This window comes from Myxine glutinosa, chromosome 1 (assembly GCF_964187855.1).
Source record: "Myxine glutinosa chromosome 1, kmMyxGlut1.1, whole genome shotgun sequence".
In the NCBI taxonomy this organism is placed as follows: domain Eukaryota; kingdom Metazoa; phylum Chordata; class Myxini; order Myxiniformes; family Myxinidae; genus Myxine; species Myxine glutinosa.
Window position 1 is genome coordinate 63,389,276 of NC_136261.1, and position 22,072 is coordinate 63,411,347.

Below are 22,072 nucleotides of genomic sequence, written 5' to 3' on the forward strand. Positions count from 1 at the left end.
GTTTAAATAACAAATACCTTTTTACACGTTATCGAGGGCATGTTTAAGAGTGAGTTTATGGCCTTGAAGCAAGCATTAGACAAAGATTTCATCAAAAAATTATTGGATCCATATCCGGATCCAGATCTTCACCAAAATGTAATCATTTCATCCTTGTCACATCCGCAATCTCTCGACCACGATTCATCCGAATCCGTCCACAACGTTTTGAGATATCCTGTTTGTAAACAAAGCGGCCAAACAATAAGGCATCAGGCTGCAGCCTGACAGGTATGACGAAAATCATCACTGGCACCTTGACCTTTGACTTATATAGTTAAATAACATTGAAAGCCTTACTTTTTTTCTTCAGTATCCCGTAGTAAAGATTGACGAAGAAAACTGAAAGCATCGCACAGAAAAGCAAAGCAAGAAAGACGTCGGAACAGAGGACAATACTCAAAAAAGAGTTGCAATGGACACATCATATTGTGCATGTCATCAAGATTAAAATTGACGATCTTAATCAAAGCTCGGGTCAATTGGATTAAAATTAATTATTTTTCAGATAAAAATTGATGATTTTTGAAGCTGGACCTTGAAATGACCTTTGACCTTTTGACCTCAAAAATAGTTGCTTTCCTATTTCAGTGATGCAATATGCAATTACTATTTGAATTTGAAATGAATAATGGGTCATATGAAATGAATGATTAAATAAGCACGTCATTTTTTTTCGAGGTCAGATCCAAGATGGCCGACTGACAGCCTTTAACTCCATACTTCAAAATTGCTAAACCACCGGGGTTATGACATTTTACGTCTTTTTCTTCTTGTTCTGTTTCTTTGTCTGTTTGTCAGTTTGGTCAGTTTGGTCTGTTCATCTGTTTGTAGTCAATTGCCTGAAGGTCACAATTTTAAACCAATCCTTACAAAACGTCACCAAAGGATATAGTTTGCCATAAGGAAGAAGCCTATCGATTGAGGTCAAAAGGTCAGGATAGGCCAAAGGTCAATAATATTTTCAAATTTCTAAAATCCTCAATTTTCATCTGATTGACTTGAAATTTGAGAGGATTTGCATATCAGGTCCCTGAATTGAACCACCAATTGTTTTTGAGGCTATCATAGGCTAAAAGGTCAACAACTTAGATGAAATTTGTAAGAACTTCAATTTTCATCCGATTCACTTGAAATTTGAAGAGGATTTGCATATTACATCACTGAATTCAACCACCAATTATTTTTGAGGTCAACATAGGCCAAAGGTCAACATCGACAAAGGTTAACAACTTATTTTAGGGATTTCGCAAGTGTCGTGCGACGCACGCTAGATTTCTTGTTTGTCTGTTTGTTTGTCACTCGCCTACAGGTGACAATTCAAAACCGATTGTCATGAAACTCAAAACTAAACAAAAAATTCTAAACCTCGGGCTCAGCTGGCAGATCTTGTGTGTCCTGCAGGAATATTTGGGGGACAGAGCACAGACAGAACAGGGGGAGCAAGGCCGGAGAGGAGTCGGTAGAAGACAGAAAGACCACCTACCTGCCTGCGGTGAGAGAGAGAAAGGCCCTCAGAATCAGTTCATCGCGGGAGATTCATTGATTCTGAATGCTTTGGATTCAACAGCGTGAAGCCGAGCTCGGTGCTTGTGTGCTTCCCTCTCCGCCCCCCACCCACCCTCTTGTCTCCCGCTCCCTTCATTGCATGTTTTATGTGTCTGTGCATGTTTTCATGTTCAATGTGTTAGCTCCGACACGAGCCTCGATTCTGTATCCCCCCCAAAAAAAAAAAAAAACTTTTCCAAGTTGTGGACGTAGTCACACCTGAGAAGCCTATTGACTTTTTGTAGTCGAAGGTCATCTTCAGGTCAGATTTTTAAAATTGTCATTTTTCATTCAATTGCCTTGTAAGTTGAACAGCATTTGCATATTGAATCACTGAATTGGAAAAACAACTATTTTTGAGGTCAAAAAATCAAATGTCAACTCAACGCAAAAAACGATATATAGCATGATATCTCAAAAAGTTGTGGACAGATTTGGACAAAACTTGGTGGACACGTTGTGTGTGACAAGGAAAAATTGATTCAATTTTGGTGAAGATCCGAATCCAAAATGTGGTCCGAGAGTTTGTTTTTTTTAATTACAAGTGGTTCTTCACCATTGAGCGATAGGGCTAAAAACGATATATAGTAGGATATCTCAAAAATTTGTGGACGGATTATAACAAAACAAGGTTGATGAGTTGGCTAAGTGACAGGAACAAGCGATTAGATTTTGGTTCAAGTCAGATATCAGTGTCCGACCGAACAAAACATAAACTGTTCACCGAGTGGAGGTATGCTCTCCACTGAATGCTGCTCAAGTTGAGCTATGTTTCGCTTTTCAGCACCGATGGGGTAGTTTCGTGTCATCCTTGTGCCATGTATTCTAATTTTAAAAACCGCGACGTTCTGCCGTGCTCATGGGTTTGTCTATTTACTAATGAGGGTTGTTTTGTGATCGTGCTATAGTGGTGCGGTTATGGGAAACCACTAAAAAGTAATGGCAACCACCATACAGGTCCCTTGGAATAGTTATTTCATAGCAGACCATTATCTTAATCCCTTTCCCTTATTTTGGATTATTTTATCTTCATGCGTTGGGGAAAGGAAAGATAGGTCCTCCACCCATAAGGGATAATGTCCCAGGCAATGCACCAGGCTCCAAGGCACACCATGGTGTCCAGGTTCAGAAACTCACCACCCAGGGTGAAAGTTACTTTGGGGGAACTTGTGGTGCGGAGTAACGGGCTCCACCAATCGGGAGCCAGGAGACCTCCACGATTCCCCCCCACCCTCGGGGAGGGTGAACAAAGGGATTTTGAACACGGATTTTACTCGATTTGTCTGGGCTCTTGGTCACAGGCGGTCACAGTTGTGCTGGCTCTTGGCTCTTGGACATTGTGGACCTAACGTGTGCCTGTATTGAGTCTCTCTCTGGCCGCCCTCTCGCCCCACTGAACACGTGGACATTTTTGCTCTTGGCTGGTCTCTCTGTTGCAGGCCTCTACCTGCATTATTCCACTCTGGGCCTGTCTCTTGTGCACTCACCACGTGTCTGCAAGATTGCTACAGTCTGGGCCTGTCTCTCTGCCGGGTTCACTCAGCCTCTACACATGATTGCTCTCTTGGCCGGACTCTCCCTGCTCTCTCTCGCTACACGTGGACATGACAAAGAGGCCTTGAACTTGCTCGTTTTGCACGTGTTCATTGTTCTCCGCTGGCTGCTGGACTGTCTCTTGGTGCACGTAAGCATGACCTTACCTGCCCATGTCCGTGCTGATAATCGACTTCACTCTGCCTTGCTGGGAAGTATCTGGAGCATCGTAGCCTTTCTGCTATCAGGTTCCCTACGTTTGTTTGTTCGTTCCTCTCCTCTCCCCGTGAAAGTGTGCTGGGCCATGTGGTGTTTATCCATAGTAATCGTCACAAGGCGTAGAATAAGCTAAGTTTCTGCTTCTCATCCCTTTTTCTTTGCTATTGAAACAAGCATTCAGAGTATTGCGCTGCAATACATTTCCCCTACCAAAGTTCAAAGTGCCATAACTTTGTCAAAAATGATCGAATATGCAAATTTATGCACGGTTGATGCTGGTTTTCAAACTTGATCTGAGGTATGCTGAGACACGTGTGTCATGCCTCGCCTCGTTGAGAAGCCTGCAAGTTTGCTCTGTGGAGCGGCCTGCACGTATTGTGAACTGACATGCTGACGTTTAGTAGACGACATGCTGAACAGATTTGTGAAGTTTCCCCTCGATTGGATCAAAAATGAGGGAGGAGCTCGGTTTTAAAGGTTCATGCTTTAAAACGTCATAACTCTGAAACCATGTGATGCATGACGTCATGCTCGCTGACTTTTTTGTTCGTCATGGGTATGCGATTCTGCCTGCAAAGATTGGCCTCGATCTGTTCAGCCATTGCAGAGAAAAAGGTGTTTTCGCGTTTTCATGAAAAACAATATGGCGACCGAACCACGTGACCGGTGACGTCATAATTACCATTATAATATTCTAAAGACCGAGTCCCTCCTACCGTGAAAATTTAATCTCAATCGGTCCTATTATTGCAGAGAAAATCTTTTTTAAAGGAAATTAAAACTCAAAATGGCACTGAGTAAAGGATCATCAGAATTATCAGAATTCTCAAAGTTCAAAGTGCCATAACTTTGTCAAATATGATCGAAAGGTCGTGAAGTTCGAACTTGATCTGTAACTTATCATGAGGAAGCCACGTACCAAGTGTGAAATCATTAGCATTAAGAGTTTAGAAAAAAAAGTCCGGAAAACTGTTCTTTGTGTGACAGACTGCCGGACTGCCAGACGGAGGGACGGCGTGCAAACCTGTCGGCCCCTCCGGTGTACACCGGTAGGGGACTAATAATTACATTGTAAATCATACTATTATTCACCAAATGTCCGTCTGTCTGTTCGAAGGTACCGTAAAAACTGCTGAACCGATCGCAAAGATATTTTGGGTGGGTAATCCTGGGACCCCTGGGAGTAAAATAGGCTATTCAGTTTTCCCAATTTCAGCTTTGGTCTCCAGCATTCTCAGGTTTGGACTCCCGCATAACATTCGCGTTCGCATAACGTTCATTGTGACGATGTTCTCATTGTGACGATGTTGTCACGATGTATGAGTTCACGGTAGTGTTTGACATGAAGGTGTGAACGTAATTTCGTAATGTTTTTTGTTTCTTAATCCTTTAATGAACCTTTAATGTTTATTGAACATTTAATGTTTAATGAACGTTTAATGCCCTTCTATGTCCGGGGCCGCACACGCACGACACTGGACGGACGGGCCAATGTGTACCTTGCCCTTCGCCGTCAGGCTCGGGTAAACGGCTGAACCCCATCCATGATGGGGACTGGGGCTTGAGACAGTATCCCACGAACGAGGAATTCCCAGTAAGCGCGTGTCATCAGCTCGTGTTGATTAAGTCCCTGCCCTTTGTACATAACGCCCGTCGCTACTACCGATCGGACGGTTTGATGAGATCCTCGGATCAGCCCCTGCACGGGCCGTTCTCGGCTCGTGCTGGTGCAATGAAAAGATGAGCGAATCTGACTGTCTAGAGGAAGTAAAAGTCGTAACAAGGTTTCCGTCGGTGAACCTGCGGAAGGATCATTATCGGGACAAAATGAGAGCGAGGGAGACGTGAGACATACGTGGTACGTGATCGTCCATGTACTGTTTAGCCATGTACTGTTTAGATTTTGCTGATTTGTGTGTGATATGATTTAACGGATGTTTATATGAATCGTTTAAAATAAAAAAAGCCTTCAATATCTGAAATATTTTACCTTTTCATTTGGGTCTTCCAATTGAAAACCTGCCTGTAGGGCAGGTACCGTTGCTAGTATTTGTAAAAAAATCAAATCGTTAAAACGTTTTTCTTTTCTCTCTATCCGTGAATGTCTTTTCTTCCATTGATCCACGATTGTTTGTACCCAGGTTAACATCGATCGTAACGACATTAGTATCCCTCTGGCGGTTACCAATGTTTTTTGCTCGGCCATCTAAATTTCCATCTGGAAACAAAGGAAACCGTTGGAGAGTACGTACGGTATGTTCCCCTATTGAAACCGTTACGTGGTACAGCGCTGATTGGCATTTGTAGTTACTGATTCGCAACCTGCTAAGCATGAAGTTATTTGTGTGTGGCAGCCAAAGGTCCGGTAAGTTCAGGAGGGAACAGAGGTTAACCCCCTCGTAGTAAACCCAAACCCCGAACCGTAACAATATATTGTCGCGTGGCTCCCCAGGTGAACACCACAAGGATCACGAATAGCCAAAGCAAGCTTTTAACTGAGGCGACTGATCAAATGCGGATTTTACGATATGCGCTGGAGGAAGAAAGGGGAGGGGAAGATGAAGGGTCTTACTTGTTGTCCGCCGGCAGTGCCAAAGCCTGCAAAGAAAATAACTCAAACGAAAAACAGGTTTAAAATGTACAAGGAAAATAACCGTTTAAAAATGTACAAGGTTTAAAATGTACAAGGATTTATTAAAACGGAATGCCGGGAACAAGAAAAATGCGACGAAAAACAAGTGAATCCACTTGGATTCCGCCCAGGTTGGCACATGGAAATTATGATGTAGCATAATTATCATCTCGGGTCAAGATTTGAAATTATGCCATGGTTTTTGTAAAATCATTTGGGTCCTCTGGGTCATTTGGGTCCTCTGGGTCATTTGGGTCATTTGGGTCCTCTGGGTCATTTGGGTCCTCTGGGTCATTTGGGTCCTCTGGGTCATTTGGGTCCTCTGGGTCATTTGGGTCCTCTGGGTCATTTGGGTCCCCGGGGTCATTTGGGTCCTCTGGGTCATTTGGGTCATTTGGGTCCTCTGGGTCATTTGGGTCCTCTGGGTCATTTGGGTCCTCTGGGTCATTTGGGTCCTCTGGGTCATTTGGGTCATTTGGGTCCTCTGGGTCCTCTGGGTCATTTGGGTCCTCTGGGTCATTTGGGTCCTCTGGGTCATTTGGGTCATTTGGGTCCTCTGGGTCATTTGGGTCCTCTGGGTCATTTGGGTCCTCTGGGTCATTTGGGTCCTCTGGGTCATTTGGGTCCTCTGGGTCATTTGGGTCCTCTGGGTCATTTGGGTCCTCTGGGTCATTTGGGTCCTCTGGGTCATTTGGGTCATTTGGGTCCTCTGGGTCATTTGGGTCCTCTGGGTTATTTGGGTCATTTGGGTCCTCTGGGTCATTTGGGTCCTCTGGGTCATTTGGGTCCTCTGGGTCATTTGGGTCCTCTGGGTCATTTGGGTCCTCTGGGTCATTTGGGTCCTCTGGGTCATTTGGGTCCTCTGGGTCATTTGGGTCCTCTGGGTCATTTGGGTCCTCTGGGTCATTTGGGTCCTCTGGGTCATTTGGGTCCTCTGGGTCATTTGGGTCCTCTGGGTCATTTGGGTCCTCTGGGTCATTTGGGTCCTCTGGGTCATTTGGGTCCTCTGGGTCATTTGGGTCCTCTGGGTCATTTGGGTCCTCTGGGTCATTTGGGTCATTTGGGTCATTTGGGTCCTCTGGGTCATTTGGGTCCTCTGGGTCATTTGGGTCCTCTGGGTCATTTGGGTCCTCTGGGTCATTTGGGTCCTCTGGGTCATTTGGGTCCTATATTCCTATCCTATAACATATATATCCTATAACCTATCCTATATATATCCTATATCATATAACATATATCCTATATATCCTATAACATAACATATAACAAATATATCCTATATTATGTACTAGCGAGCGGCCGCGTACCAGCCAAAGGGGTAGCCCATGGTTAGCCTAAATATAGATTTGATGACGTCATGTTTACACATCTGAGCGACAGAAACTGTCTACACATCTGAGCGACAGAAACGAGCTTCACTTTTGGAGAGACAGAAATTCCCAGGCAAACGCTATAACGCACCAGGTTTACAACCTGTGCGTTAATAAAGTTCCTATATGGAGCACTCCCAGAACAGACAGAGGCAGACAGAGGCAGAGGCAAACAGACTCCCAGAACAGACAGTACACAGACAGAGGGGAATTCAAGAAGTGGAAAATAATAGTGTAATTATGGCACTTAGCTCAACTCGCTCGGTGCGTCATCAGCAATCGTCAGGTCCCGATTGTGCAGTCCGGACGCAGCTTCTGCCTTGGCGAAGCTTCTGCCTTCCGCCTTGGCCACCTCCTGCTTTCCAACTGCGTCGGCAAAACACCAGCTCTTCCGCATCATCCCGACCGCCACTGGGAAGATCTCGGAACACGACCGCCGCGATGAAGCCTAATGAGAGGAATGTCCGCGCTCAGCCATCTTCCACCAAACTCCGGAACCAGAGGAGAGAGTCGAGGGCAGAGGAAGGCGTGAGGGGTAAGAGAGGAAAATGTCGGTCTCAGAGTTCTTTTATTGACCGTCTCGTGACGTCATCTGTGCCTCTCCGCCAATGCCCGCAGGCCACCACTGCATGCTCAGCTCTCCACCATTCAGCGTGCTGCTTCTTCCTCTGCCTTCTTTCACCAATCAGTGAGTGCCTTCTTACTCTGCCCTGGCCAATCACGGCTCCTCGAGGCGTGTCTTCGGCCTGCTTGACCACGATGTGTGCTGTAGCTGGTTGCCGTGCCATCGGCAGTGCCCAGAACTGGCTTCCGGTTGGTTTTATTATTTGAGTGCAGTTTAATGGAAACTTTCTACGATATGTGTCCAATGCGGTGCCATACGGGATGAAGGGGAGTAAATTACCGAGGTTAGATGAACAAGGTCACTTATTCCATAATCCCTACAACTAGGTAACACAACGGCCATACTCATGTGGCCACAGTTATTCACTGGCTAAACTGGCTCAACAAAACTTACTACATGGTGATGGTTCTTACCCGACATCCAGAGCTTGTTAATTTATACATCCTACCTGTTCTAAGGTAATCCCTACCCCACCGACATAACAATATCATAGTGTGGATTGGCTGAACAATATCAATATGTATTGTTACGGATTTATGTGGATTTATGTGAATTACTATTCAGGTCTTTGCTTATCAATGTGTAGTTGAGTAACGGTTGTTGTGATTAAAGGGTCAGGAGCCCTTCTGGGAAAAAGGAGACCGGAAACAGAAGAAGAAAAGACACGAGGTCCGGGAGAAGCGACGATCTTCTTCCTCTTCTTCTCGCCGAGCTCCGACAAGAGTTGGTATCGATATTGAGCAGCGTGGAGGACGCTGCGTTTGAAAGCCCGTCTGACAAAAGGAGTTACCTGCGCGGGGTACTTACCCCTTGACACGTCAAGTTGCCGTGGGTTCGTGCACGGAACCCAGCGTCCGGCACAGTTCGCCTCACCGTCTACAAGGACGCGTACGGGTCGCACCTTGGGCCTCGCGCGCGTTGCAAGCCGCGCTTGGTTTTGCCCCGTTGCGTGGCAAGGAGGTGTGCGCTGCAGCAGCTGTCCCCGGTACGAGACGTGCACGTTTGGAGCACGTCCGCCCGGGGTTCGTTTCACCGCCCGTGTGCGGAGAAGAGAGACATTGTGAGGGACAGTGGCCCAAGTGGTCGTGAGTGGGGACAGGGGGGGACACCTATGTAAGATGGCCATCTTAGTGATTGATTGTTGATGGTTGTTGATTCCTTGGGGGAATATATTGTTACAGACACGACTTTGATGTTAAAGTGGGCCGAGCGGAATGGCCGTCGTGTCCGCACAAATTACCCGACTATACTCGACGTTGACGAAGTCGCGCGATGCTGGCTCAATAAGAAAAAGAAGACACCCGGCTGGATTACAATAACACAATACGACACCAGGGGTTCAGTTCTCAAGACCTCCGGAGGAGGTTATATTAAGGCGGAAGGTTAGATTACAACTACAAGAGGGACAGCATAGAAAGACAAGCACTTAGACACACTCTTATATTAACCCCGGACAGACGACAGGTAAACGGGACAAAAGGCTGACTCACACGGGGGTTGATGAAAAGGACAGCGGGTATCGATGGCTCAAGGTGCACTCTTGGCTCAAGGCAGAATCGACTCGGTCCGGTCCAGAGATGCAGGAGGTTTCACAGCGCTCGAGGTGGCGTCTTGTCGTCTCAAGCTGGGGGCGCATCTGACTCAGCGCTCGCAGGTGGCTTTCCTTCTCCAAGCTGGGTGCGCATCTCTCTCAGCGCTCGCAGGTGGCTTTCCTTCTCCAAGCTGGGTGCGCATCTGACGTCACATCCGGCGCGGGGCCGCGTATATCCGGCGGGGAGTGACACGCCCTCGGCTCGTTAGCTCCGCCTCGTGGAATCGGCACGTTGCTTCTCATTGGGTGCGTGCGGGGGGTTTACCAGGCTCCGCCCTTGACGAGGAGCTGACAAGGAGCCCCTTCGTGGTAACCCCGTGGAGCGCATGGTCTATGGCGCTAATCGAGCCGGTGTGAGGACGCATCCTCCCCCGCTCCGCCGCCATCTCCTCTGTTGTTGTTGTAATTGTTGGGGAAGAAGATGGAAGGAGGTATGGGAAAGGTCCTAAACTCACTACTGATGCCATATAATCACATTCTGGTGCAACGAAGAGTCATAATTAATGGAAACGAGGCCTTAACTGACATAGAATAAGAATAACTAGGAAGATGTCCGAAAGTTGTCTACGTGTGGTGCGGTGGACCTGGGCACGACATTTAATGGGGGAATAAGGGGAAGGTCGGCTCTACTGATTGTTATTTACATGCAATGGGACTAGGGAATGGGGGATCGGGGAAAGTTGGGGAGTATTGGAGAAAATAGGGGAATATTTACAAGCGGATATGGAGGCCAAATTCCATATTCGCAACATTGCACCCTTCTCTACCCTCGGGGCATCCCGACCCGATAAATTTTTACCTACTTTAGTGTGGCACGCAATGTAGTTCCCTCTACTATTAACTCTACCCTGAGTGCGACAGTTTTACAGATATTCACAAATGAGTAAATATGTCCCCCTGCGACGTTGCACCCTTCTCCTCACAGAAACACACCCACAGGATAACCGAATCCGGAAAGAATTCTCAAACTAAACATACAGCCGGTAGGGAGCATTATTTACAAGATTACGCTGATATCTACACTACGATCCAGGACCTGTTTTTGGAGGAACACATGCAGATGTTATGCATAGAGAGAGCGCGCTTGCCAACATCGATACACCAACCCACGAGTGCTCTGTGGCCGACGGCCTTTAATAACGTGCAGAGCACCCTTCCCGAGCATCAACAGCACCACCCCACCACCAATCGGTGCAGTCACCATTGTTCATTGGAATAAAAATAAATTCGACAACCCCTAACCCTGCAGGTGTCTCTTGCTCTTCTTGTGGTGCACTTGGTGGTGTTAACTATTAGTGGTTCACCTGTATGGCATAGGTGCCACGTTGATCCATAGGTCCATCCCCGGGTGGTGCTTGGCCGCAAACGAACTGCGGTCCATTGTGGGTGGCCACAAACATTGCGGTCCATATGGTGTATCGATCCCGGCAGCAAACAGCGAAAGTGCAGGCCCACAACTGCGCAGCCAGCACCTCTCTCTCCTCTCTCTCTACCCCAAAGCCAGATCCTCGGAGGTGGGAGACAAAAGAAGAAACAAGTGAGTAAGGTGGTAAGGGCGCAAAAGTGCACGCAATGTAAGGTGATGCACACTGGGGGCACATGGGAACCAGGTGAGACAGGTACGTTCCTATCGTACGCCCCCCCCCCCCCACCAGGTAACCTACATGGCCCCTCCCTTACCCCTTACTGTATCCACAAAACACAACACTACCCATAAACATCTACTTTACAAATCAACAAACATCCCTACTGTCTTCCCCGTTCCTCCCATAAACCAAATTCGTCTTCTCTCCCTCCTAACCAATCAAATCTGCCATTTTCAACTTTCATCAAAATTTGCCATCTCCAACTCAACATCATAATTTGCCATCACCAATTCATCATCAGTCCCTCCTAGGGAGGGAGAGATGGAATCACCCCAATGTCTCATCCACGTCGTGATGCGTCTCACAAATCCACAGCAATTCTCATTTCCTGCAACAAAACAAAGAAAACACAGGTGTGGAGTCATCATCATCACCACAGGTAAGTGGCTGCGTATGGTGCGACAGGTTCTTCAATCCTAACTATTTCCTAAATGACTTTAACAACTTTACACTACCCGGGGTCTTTCTCCGGCCAACCCATTGGCCCTCTTACACTATGGGTTCTAAAAACCAATTCCCATTGGCCAAACTGTGGTGCTCTTCAATTTGGGGTCTCACTCCCCCGATTCATCTCCCGGTGCCCTCGCACAATTTCTGGGCTGCGGCGTGTACCTCTCCCAGTGGGTCTACCCACCTGCACACCTCCACCACTGCAGTTGCCTCCGAGCTTACCTGCTCCTTACCCTAACCTATCTACCTGGGGAAGGCCCTCTGGCGCTCTCCCCACTCCGTGCCCTCTCTGGCACTGGGCTGCCCGATCCACACCCGGGATCCTCAGGCACCCACTCACAACTACCGGCTCCCAGAGCCCACCTGCGGCCTCACCTGGCCGACATCCTCACAGTGGTGGAGTGCCCAACCAACTACACACACTAACAGGCTACACGCCCAGCCATTTCCACAACACTAATGCACCCATTCACAACACCATTCTGCAACCGCACCACAAATGCCAATATCCAATCACAATTTACCTGTACCCTCTACCTAACACTTACACTACCCGCCCCGGGTATTCGTGAAAGGGGGTCCACTCTTCCCCCATCCACACCTTCGCACCATGCACACCACTCCGTACCACTTACTCCAACTCTCTCCACACACCTGTACTTGCACACCTGTGCTCTCACACCTGGTGCCACCTGCACCCTTCTCTCCCCAAGCGCATTCGCGCTGATCCACACACTCACTACTCATACACTGCTCCACACACCTGTCCAGTTGCACACCTGTGCAATCACACCTGTTCAATTCTCACACACACAGCATCATCTCAGCTAACTACTCCCTTCTGAAACTTGCGCTTCCCAGTCGTCCCTTTAAACTATTGCGCTCCCACGTCATTATCATCCACACTAATCTACCTGCGTCCCCACTACAGGTATCAGTCACTAACTAACCTTAACGTCACCTAATGTCAATCCTCGCTAGATCCCTACACACCATATCCTAACCCACCCGGGCTAGTTTTCACTGCCATACACCCCATAAGCTATTGCTCCTTTGCCCCCACATGGGAAGGATGGTGGATTTGCCATCCCACCACATCGGGGGTCTCTCACTACCAATTTTGCACATCTAATTTCAACAAATTAAAAATTTGCCAATCACTGCCCATCATCTGCCAATCACTACTGCCAATCCCTTGCCAATCATCAAATTTTGTTTTTCTCTAATTTTGGGTCCAAAACACTAACCTCATCACCCAGTCGACTCACTAATACCTCTCGGTGCGCCAATTCCTGTCCAAAGCCCGGCTTCGTAAAGCCAAGCAATGGATGCTGGTTGTTTTGTGCCAGCGGCTGAATGCGTCCGGCACTCGGTGCAGGGACGGGGGCTTACCCGGGCCGAGATCCCACGCATCACCTCGGCGTGGAGCCATCCAATGTCCCGATCTCGACCTGCCGGCACGTCTCAACAAAAAGTGGTCGCCATAACGACCCTTCCTATCCAGCTGCCCGCTCCGCCTAGTGGAGCACGGACGCGGCCGTCCCACGCGAGGCCCAGCGTGGATCGCGCACGGCGGTCCTTTCGAACCCGCCGTGGCTCGGATCCCCGCTGGTTCTCGCGGCACGCGAAGCCCGGCACGCACCGAGGGCCCGATTCGGCTATAAGTCGTTCTAAACTCGACCCCGTCTAACGTCGATGCTTCACCTGGACGCTTACACCCCGCAGCCCGTTCCTTGCTCACACATCCCGCCGTGCCCATGCTCCTCGTACCTTTCCTTACACACCCAGGTACACCCATTCCACTCACAGCCTTGGTCACACACCTGACCACCGAACACTTTGGCACACATTCGTTGCTCGCACACCTCACCAATACACCGCTTCGCACCCCCTCCTCGGTCACCTCCTCTGTGACAATCACAGGTGTGCTCTCATTCGCACACCCAACCACGTGCCTCACCACTAATTCCAGCGTGCATTCCCACTCACGCTCTACCATTCCAGGTGTGCATCCTTCCATCCCAGGTGTACATCCTCGCTCACCTGTCACAACTAGCTCACTCTCCTTGTCACTCTCACTACTCTCACCTCCACTCGTGACAACGCACTCACCCTTACTCTTGACAGCACACTCTTTCCTCATGCACCTGTCCGTCACACACCTTTCTCGCGCACACTCTCCCGTTACACCCTCTGTAACACTCACCACAGGTGGACACTCTTCCTTACTTCTGACAGCGCACTCTTTCCTCATGCACCTGTCCGTCACACACCTTTCTCGTGCACACTCTCCCGTTACACCCTCTGTAACACTCACCACAGGTGGACACTCTTCCTTACTTCTGACAGCGCACTCTTTCCTCATGCACCTGTCTGTCACACACCTTTCTCGCGCACACTCCTGCGCACACTCTCCCGTCACACCCTCTGTAACACTCACCACACCACGCTTCCATGTGCTCCCTCGCACACGCGCTACGACCGACTCACTCTCGCCAGCACACTCACTCCTTGGCACGCACTTTTTCCTCACACACCCCAGAGTCGGACTTTCTTGCACACCTCCATTTTCGCACACCAGACCTGTCGCACACTTCACCAACGGCCTCTCACGAACACCCGGGTCTATCTCGACCCCCAAGCTTATTAAATCCCCTGGCGCATCATACGCACGACCATATTGGTCACCACTTACACCGGGTCCTCTTCCTCTTCGCTTCTCCTCCATCACCTGCGAATCCCTCATCCGGTTAATGAGCACATCACGATCCAAACACAGACTTTGGACCAATTCTTTTATCTCCTCTTTTATCTCTTTGTTATCCCCTCTCCGTCGCTTCTTAATTTCGCTCACCCCTTCTTCCACTTCTTCTAATTTGTGCCTCACCTCTTTTATTCCCCGGTACGTCTCCTCAAGCTCATCCTCTAAGGCTACCTTGACCGTTTCCATGTGCGTCCTCACCTGCCGGTCCTTCGTCTCCATTACCTCTATCACCTCGTCCAACCTCGTTGTCAGTCCCTCACGTACCATCTGACATTCCCTCTTCGTCGCTACCAAGTCATCTTTTAGTTCTTTCTGTGTCGCCTTTAAACCTCCTAATACCGCAGTGTTCCTTTGAACCTGCTCCGTTAGTCCTTTTTGTCCCTCCGTCAGCTGTTCCACCTCCTGCGTCAGGACCTCTATGCCACCTTGCAATTTTACAGTCCCCTTTCTCACCTCTTTCTCCATGCGCTCCTTACAGTGCCTCACCTCCTCGCGCACTCCTCCGACCTCCTCACTCACTCCTCTTCTGATCTCCTCTCCCATCACTTGCATCTCCTGCCCAGATGCCACCCTCATCTGCTCCATTTCCTCCCTGTGAGCATCCAGTTTGGTTTCTACCCCCATTCTGACCCCCTCTATCTGCTGCTCCATTTGTTTAACTTCCCTTTCCGCTTGGTCCCTCATGTCCCTCAATTTGCCTTCCATACTGTTTTCTAACCCCTCTAACCCATTTTTCACTCCCTCTATCTGATTCTCCTGGGCAGCCATTCTATTTTCTACCCCCATTAACCCATTTTTCACTTCTTTTATCCCGTTGTCTAACCCCTCAAAATTATTGTCTAACTTCCCAATTTTCTTGTCTAACTCCTCAAAATTATTGTCTAACTTCCCAATTTTCTTGTCTAACTCCTCAAAATTATTGTCTAACTTCCCAATTTTCTTGTCTAACTCCTCAAAATTATTGTCTAACTTCTCACCGGTACCCCTCGCTTCGTCCCTCATTACCCCCATTTGGTTTCCCATTACCCCCATTTGGCCCTCCAATCGCTCACCCTGAGCATCCATCCGGTTCCCCAATTGGTTACTCTGCAGTTTGAGGGACGCCTGCATTTGCGCCATAAATTGCTCCATGAGGACCTGCATCTGGGCCATCCCTCCCACTTGTGCAGCGGGTGCGGCCGCCGTAGCTATGTGCGAGGCGCCATTTCGCGCGTCTGCTACCCCCGCTGTTTCGCTCTCCTCATGTCCCTCATGTCCCTCAATTTGGTCCTGGACCGACCCTGCTTCACTCTCCCTAACCGGACCCCAGCCGTCTTGATCCGCCATAGCGCGACTTGCAAAATTCGAGTTTCGTAAAACAAAACAAATTTCGGCCGCTCCAAATTTTGACCAAATTTTTTTTTTTTTCTCTATTCGTTTTTTTTTCAAAATTTGGTCGGGCCTCGAATCTCACTCCCGACACCAATTGTTACAGACACGACTTTGATGTTAAAGTGGGCCGAGCGGAATGGCCGTCGTGTCCGCACAAATTACCCGACTATACTCGACGTTGACGAAGTCGCGCGATGCTGGCTCAATAAGAAAAAGAAGACACCCGGCTGGATTACAATAACACAATACGACACCAGGGGTTCAGTTCTCAAGACCTCCGGAGGAGGTTATATTAAGGCGGAAGGTTAGATTACAACTACAAGAGGGACAGCATAGAAAGACAAGCACTTAGACACACTCTTATATTAACCCCGGACAGACGACAGGTAAACGGGACAAAAGGCTGACTCACACGGGGGTTGATGAAAAGGACAGCGGGTATCGATGGCTCAAGGTGCACTCTTGGCTCAAGGCAGAATCGACTCGGTCCGGTCCAGAGATGCAGGAGGTTTCACAGCGCTCGAGGTGGCGTCTTGTCGTCTCAAGCTGGGGGCGCATCTGACTCAGCGCTCGCAGGTGGCTTTCCTTCTCCAAGCTGGGTGCGCATCTCTCTCAGCGCTCGCAGGTGGCTTTCCTTCTCCAAGCTGGGTGCGCATCTGACGTCACATCCGGCGCGGGGCCGCGTATATCCGGCGGGGAGTGACACGCCCTCGGCTCGTTAGCTCCGCCTCGTGGAATCGGCACGTTGCTTCTCATTGGGTGCGTGCGGGGGGTTTACCAGGCTCCGCCCTTGACGAGGAGCTGACAAGGAGCCCCTTCGTGGTAACCCCGTGGAGCGCATGGTCTATGGCGCTAATCGAGCCGGTGTGAGGACGCATCCTCCCCCGCTCCGCCGCCATCTCCTCTGTTGTTGTTGTAATTGTTGGGGAAGAAGATGGAAGGAGGTATGGGAAAGGTCCTAAACTCACTACTGATGCCATATAATCACATTCTGGTGCAACGAAGAGTCATAATTAATGGAAACGAGGCCTTAACTGACATAGAATAAGAATAACTAGGAAGATGTCCGAAAGTTGTCTACGTGTGGTGCGGTGGACCTGGGCACGACATTTAATGGGGGAATAAGGGGAAGGTCGGCTCTACTGATTGTTATTTACATGCAATGGGACTAGGGAATGGGGGATCGGGGAAAGTTGGGGAGTATTGGAGAAAATAGGGGAATATTTACAAGCGGATATGGAGGCCAAATTCCATATTCGCAACAATATTATTGATTACTCTGGATCCTTGGTGTGGGGTTTCTTATTGACTGGAATTCATATTGATTGCGTTACGAAAGCGTATAAATAATAGATCTTTCTGGCGGAATTCCTCTCACGGTCCGGGGGTCACCGAGACCAGGTAGTCACCGGGAGGACCATGTAACAGAATTGGGGGCTCGTCCAATTGAATTCCGGGATTTAAAATTGTATAACATAATAAAATAATAATTTTTATTAATTAAAATTTATTAATTAATTATTAATTGGTAAATTTTTGAGGAATTGTGGTAAAGTCTTGGGTGAAGGTTAACAGGTGTTAACGATAGGCACCATGGCGTTTGTGGCACAGAACTTTGCGGTAACCCCGAGTGAGGCACAGTTCCGAGCGTTACTAAAGTCGGACCTCTTGAAATTGGCCAAACATTTTAACTTGGAGGTCCGAACTAATTTGAGGAAGGCAGAGTTGCAGACCACGGTGATACAGTCTATGGTGGGATTAGGAACATGGGACGAGTTAGCCTGGGAGTGGCTACCCGAAGAACCAGAAGACGTTGAGCTCCGGAAACAGGAGTTGCAATTACGGAGCCAGGAACGGATCAAAGAAGAAGAAAGGAAAGCAGAAGAGAGGAGAGAAGAGAAACAAGCAGAGGAAAGGAGAGTGGAACGAGAACTCCAGGAAAGGTTAAAAGAAGAGGAAAGGAAAGCAGAAGAGAGGAGAGAAGAGAAACAAGCAGAGGAAAGGAGAGTGGAACGAGAACTCCAGGAAAGGTTTGCAGAAGAAGAAAGGAAAGCAGAAAAGGAAAGAGCAGAAGAAGAAAGGAGAGTGGAACGAGAACTCCAGGAAAGGTTAGAAAGTATGAAAACAGAGGAAAGGAAAGCAGAAGCAGAGGAGAGGAGAGCTGCAAGGGAACTCGAAGCAGAGGAGAGAAAAGCGGAAAGGGAATTAAAGGAACGTGACATGGCGCTTCAGCAAGAAATTAAATTCAAGGAGCTGGAGTTAATGAGAGAACGGGGAGAGGTACCACCCTTGCTGACGGGGTCGACACCTAGCCAGAACACCTGGAATGTGGGCAGACATGTGAGGCTGGTTCCACCCTTCAGTGAAAAGGAAGTCGCTAAATTTTTTCCACACTTTGAGAAAGTGGCTCGACAGTTAAACTGGCCGGAGGAGGCCTGGACCATACTAGTGCAAAGTGTGCTGGTGGGAAAAGCTCAAGAGATTTATTCGGCGCTACCAATGGACCAATGTGCAGATTATGAGGTATTGAAGAAGCACATCCTCAAAGCCTATAAGTTGGTTCCGGAAGCTTACCGGCAAAAATTCAGGAATGCCAGGAAGAGGGAGAGTGAGACCCATGTGGAGTTTGCTAGAGTGAAAGAAAATATGTTTGATCGGTGGTGTGAGTCAAAAGGAGTCGGGAACGATTTCGAAGCATTGCGTGACCTGATGCTGGTGGAGGAATTTCAACAGTGTGTCCACGAGGACATCAAAGTGTACCTGCAGGAAAATAAAGTACCGAAGTTGTGGGACGCAGCCACCATGGCAGATGATTATGCCTTAACACACCGGATAGGGGTCCACGAACCTAACTCCTCGCCTAGATCTCCGCAGGGGAGGTGTGGAACAGCAGGTGCGGAGAATGACAATACATGGCGGCGGCCTCGAGATGAATATGGGGACAACGCTGATACATGAACTGTTCGAAATCAGGGGGCTACGGGCCCAAGACAAACTTGTTTTTCAGGGGGCCCGAGGCAGACCACGAGTTTTTCCTCCGGGCCTACTTGCGCTTTTTGCAAGAAACCTGGACACTTGATGTCCAGTTGTTACCTCATGAAAAGGGAAAACCCAGAGCGGAGTCCGACTATTACCACTCCGAATGCGATGGCAAGCGTAAGAAATCGCCCACAGAAGAGTTACCAACCATTTATTTATGAGGGGTTGGTCTCACTCAAGGGAGACTTGACTAACCCAAGACCGGTTAGGGTTTTGAGGGACACAGGAGCCCATCAATCCTTAATGCTTGAAGGCATTTTGCCATTGTCAAAGAGTACCGCAACTGGTGATAGTGTTCGGTTACAAGGGATCGGTGGCTGTGTTAGTGCCCCACTTCATGTCATCCATTTGGAATCCGATTTGGTGTCAGGACCGGTCACCGTCGGTTTACAAGCCACGCTTCCTGTAGAGGGAGTATCTGTGATTATCGGGAATGATTTGGCCGGGGGGCAAATTTATGGTAACCCGAGGGTTGGTAAAGAGCACAGCAGGGAAAATAACACGACACCAGCTCGGGATGGCGACAAAAGTTCCAAGTTATATGTAGGGGGACTGAACTTCAACACAGAGGAAGAAGTTCTGACCTCTGTCTTCAACAGATATGGGCCGCTGGTGGAAGTGCGGGTGGTAAAAGACAGGGAAACGCAACGGTCAAGAGGGTTCGGCTTTGTCACGTTTGCAAGCACAAGAGACGCCAGGGAGGCAGAGAAGAATTGGAATGGTAAGGATTTGGAAGGTCAGACCATAACAGTAGGGAAGGCATTTCGTAGGCGTCGAGAGGTCTACAGAAGAGGACCACTTGGCGGTAGTTTTGGTGTGGGCAGCAGCCAATATTACTATGGAGGCTCCCAGAGTTACGGCACCTCCCGAAAGAATGAAGGTCAGAGCACTGGCCGAGAAGGAGACCGCCAGTCAGGTAACGGCTGGGACAAGGGGTCCCACCGTAACTGTTAGGAGTCTGGAGAAGTGAAGCCCTATATACGGTGGAGCCGCCGAGCCGGGGCTCCTACACGGACTAACCGTGAACGCCACGTTCGTAAAGGCGTCCAGGTAGTGAACTTTCCTGCACGGACTAACCGTGAACCCCATGTTCTTAAAGGCGTCCATGTAATGAACTTTCCTCCCCGGACTAACCGTGAACTCCACATTCCTTAAGGCGTCCATGTAGGGAATACTCCGCTGGGCCTCCCGAAAAAGTGCTATAGAGAGGTTTAAATTTGGGGGCTTTGGTCACCACCTCTTAACCGTCATTCAAGAGAAACTAGAAGTGGTTGACGCTTGGTCCAGAGGGAATTAATCTAGGGGATTGTGTGAAATTTTGTTGCTTTATTTTTAAGGGATGACTGTGCCCGGGGGGAACTGATGATTTGGGGGGGGGGGGGGGTGAGTTATCTGGTTTGTTTATCCAAGTTGGCCGGCAAAGAAAGTTTTCGCTGGGTTCAAACTTTCTTTCTTGAAGGGGGGGAGTGTTACGGATTTATGTGGATTTATGTGAATTACTATTCAGGTCTTTGCTTATCAATGTGTCGTCGAGTAACGGTTGTTGTGATTAAAGGGTCAGGAGCCCTTCTGGGAAAAAGGAGACCGGAAACAGAAGAAGAAAAGACACGAGGTCCGGGAGAAGCGACGATCTTCTTCCTCTTCTTCTCGCCAAGCTCCGACGAGAGTTGGTATCGATATTGAGCAGCATGGAGGACGCTGCGTTTGAAAGCCCGTCTGACAAAAGGAGTTACCTGCGCGGGGTACTTACCCCTTGACACGTCAAGTTGCCGTGGGTTCGTGCACGGAACCCAGCGTCCGGCACAGTTCGCCTCACCGTCTACAAGGACGCGTACGGGTCGCACCTTGGGCCTCGCGCGCGTTGCAAGCCGCGCTTGGTTTTGCCCCGTTGCGTGGCAAGGAGGTGTGCGCTGCAGCAGCTGTCCCCGGTACGAGACGTGCACGTTTGGAGCACGTCCGCCCGGGGTTCGTTTCGCCGCCCGTGTGCGGAGAAGAGAGACATTGTGAGGGACAGTGGCCCAAGTGGTCGTGAGTGGGGACAGGGGGGAACACCTATGTAAGATGGCCATCTTAGTGATTGATTGTTGATTGTTGATGGTTGTTGATTCCTTGGGGGAATATATTATTGATTACTCTGGATCCTTGGTGTGGGGTTTCTTATTGACTGGAATTCATATTGATTGCGTTACGAAAGCGTATAAATAATAGATCTTTCTGGCGGAGTTCCTCTCACGGTCCGGGGGTCACCGAGACCAGGTAGTCACCGGGAGGACCACGTAACAGTATTAACATTCGGATTTATACAATTTTTGTTGTGATCAGTTACATTTGTATACATTAAATGTAGTCATTACTCCAGTTGTCCACTTGACCTGCTTTTCCTAATAATACTAACCTCACCCCTTAATTTCCTCATAGTCCCGTCGAGTGAAACATCAGGGAAAACATTTTTTAATCAATTCATCACGTGACGATGCTTTCTTTCCTTGAGATGGAGCATCGACATCGTGATAGATGGTGATTTATTTTGTCGGCAAAGTGAGACCCACCCTCGGTCTCATCTCGAAAGATTATGAACCACGATCGCTCTCTCGTTAACTCTCATCTCTCGTGATCTCGGGCTGCATTGGTTGCACGACCTCATTGAATTCCGGGCCCGGGGCAGGTGCCCTGTGTGTCCATGCGTTGATCCACAACTGGGAAGAGGATAAGAATAGTTTGCCGACGTGCATTGATAACCTGAGGACATATGCAATGAAAAAGCTTGACAATATCAAATTTGTCCGGAGTTACAGACTCTCAAAAGAATCATTTGTTTGGCTGCTTAATCAAATGCAAGATGTCCTGAATCAACCTTCGATGAGGAGCAATGCGCTGATTCCCCTCCAACAATTGTTCCTGGTGCTTTGATTCTGTGCAAGTGCATCATTTCAATTGGTTGTTGGAGATATGGGCGGGGTTTCACAGGCTAATCAGGTGTTAAAACGTGCACAACGAAACGGCTGTTTATATCTCCCTTTGTAAATTGTTGGTTACACGTGCGATTAGCTGTGCATGTACAACTATGTTTGATCAGCGTTTAAGGGTAAGACATGTGTTAGCAAGACGCTCACGAAACGCCTTTCGTAAATTCAGCCCTTGGCAATAGTGAGGATGCAGGCAATGGTGAGGGTGTCGGCAATGGTGAGGGTGTCGGCAATGGTGAGGATACAGGCAATGGTGAGGATGCAGGCAGTGGTGAGGGT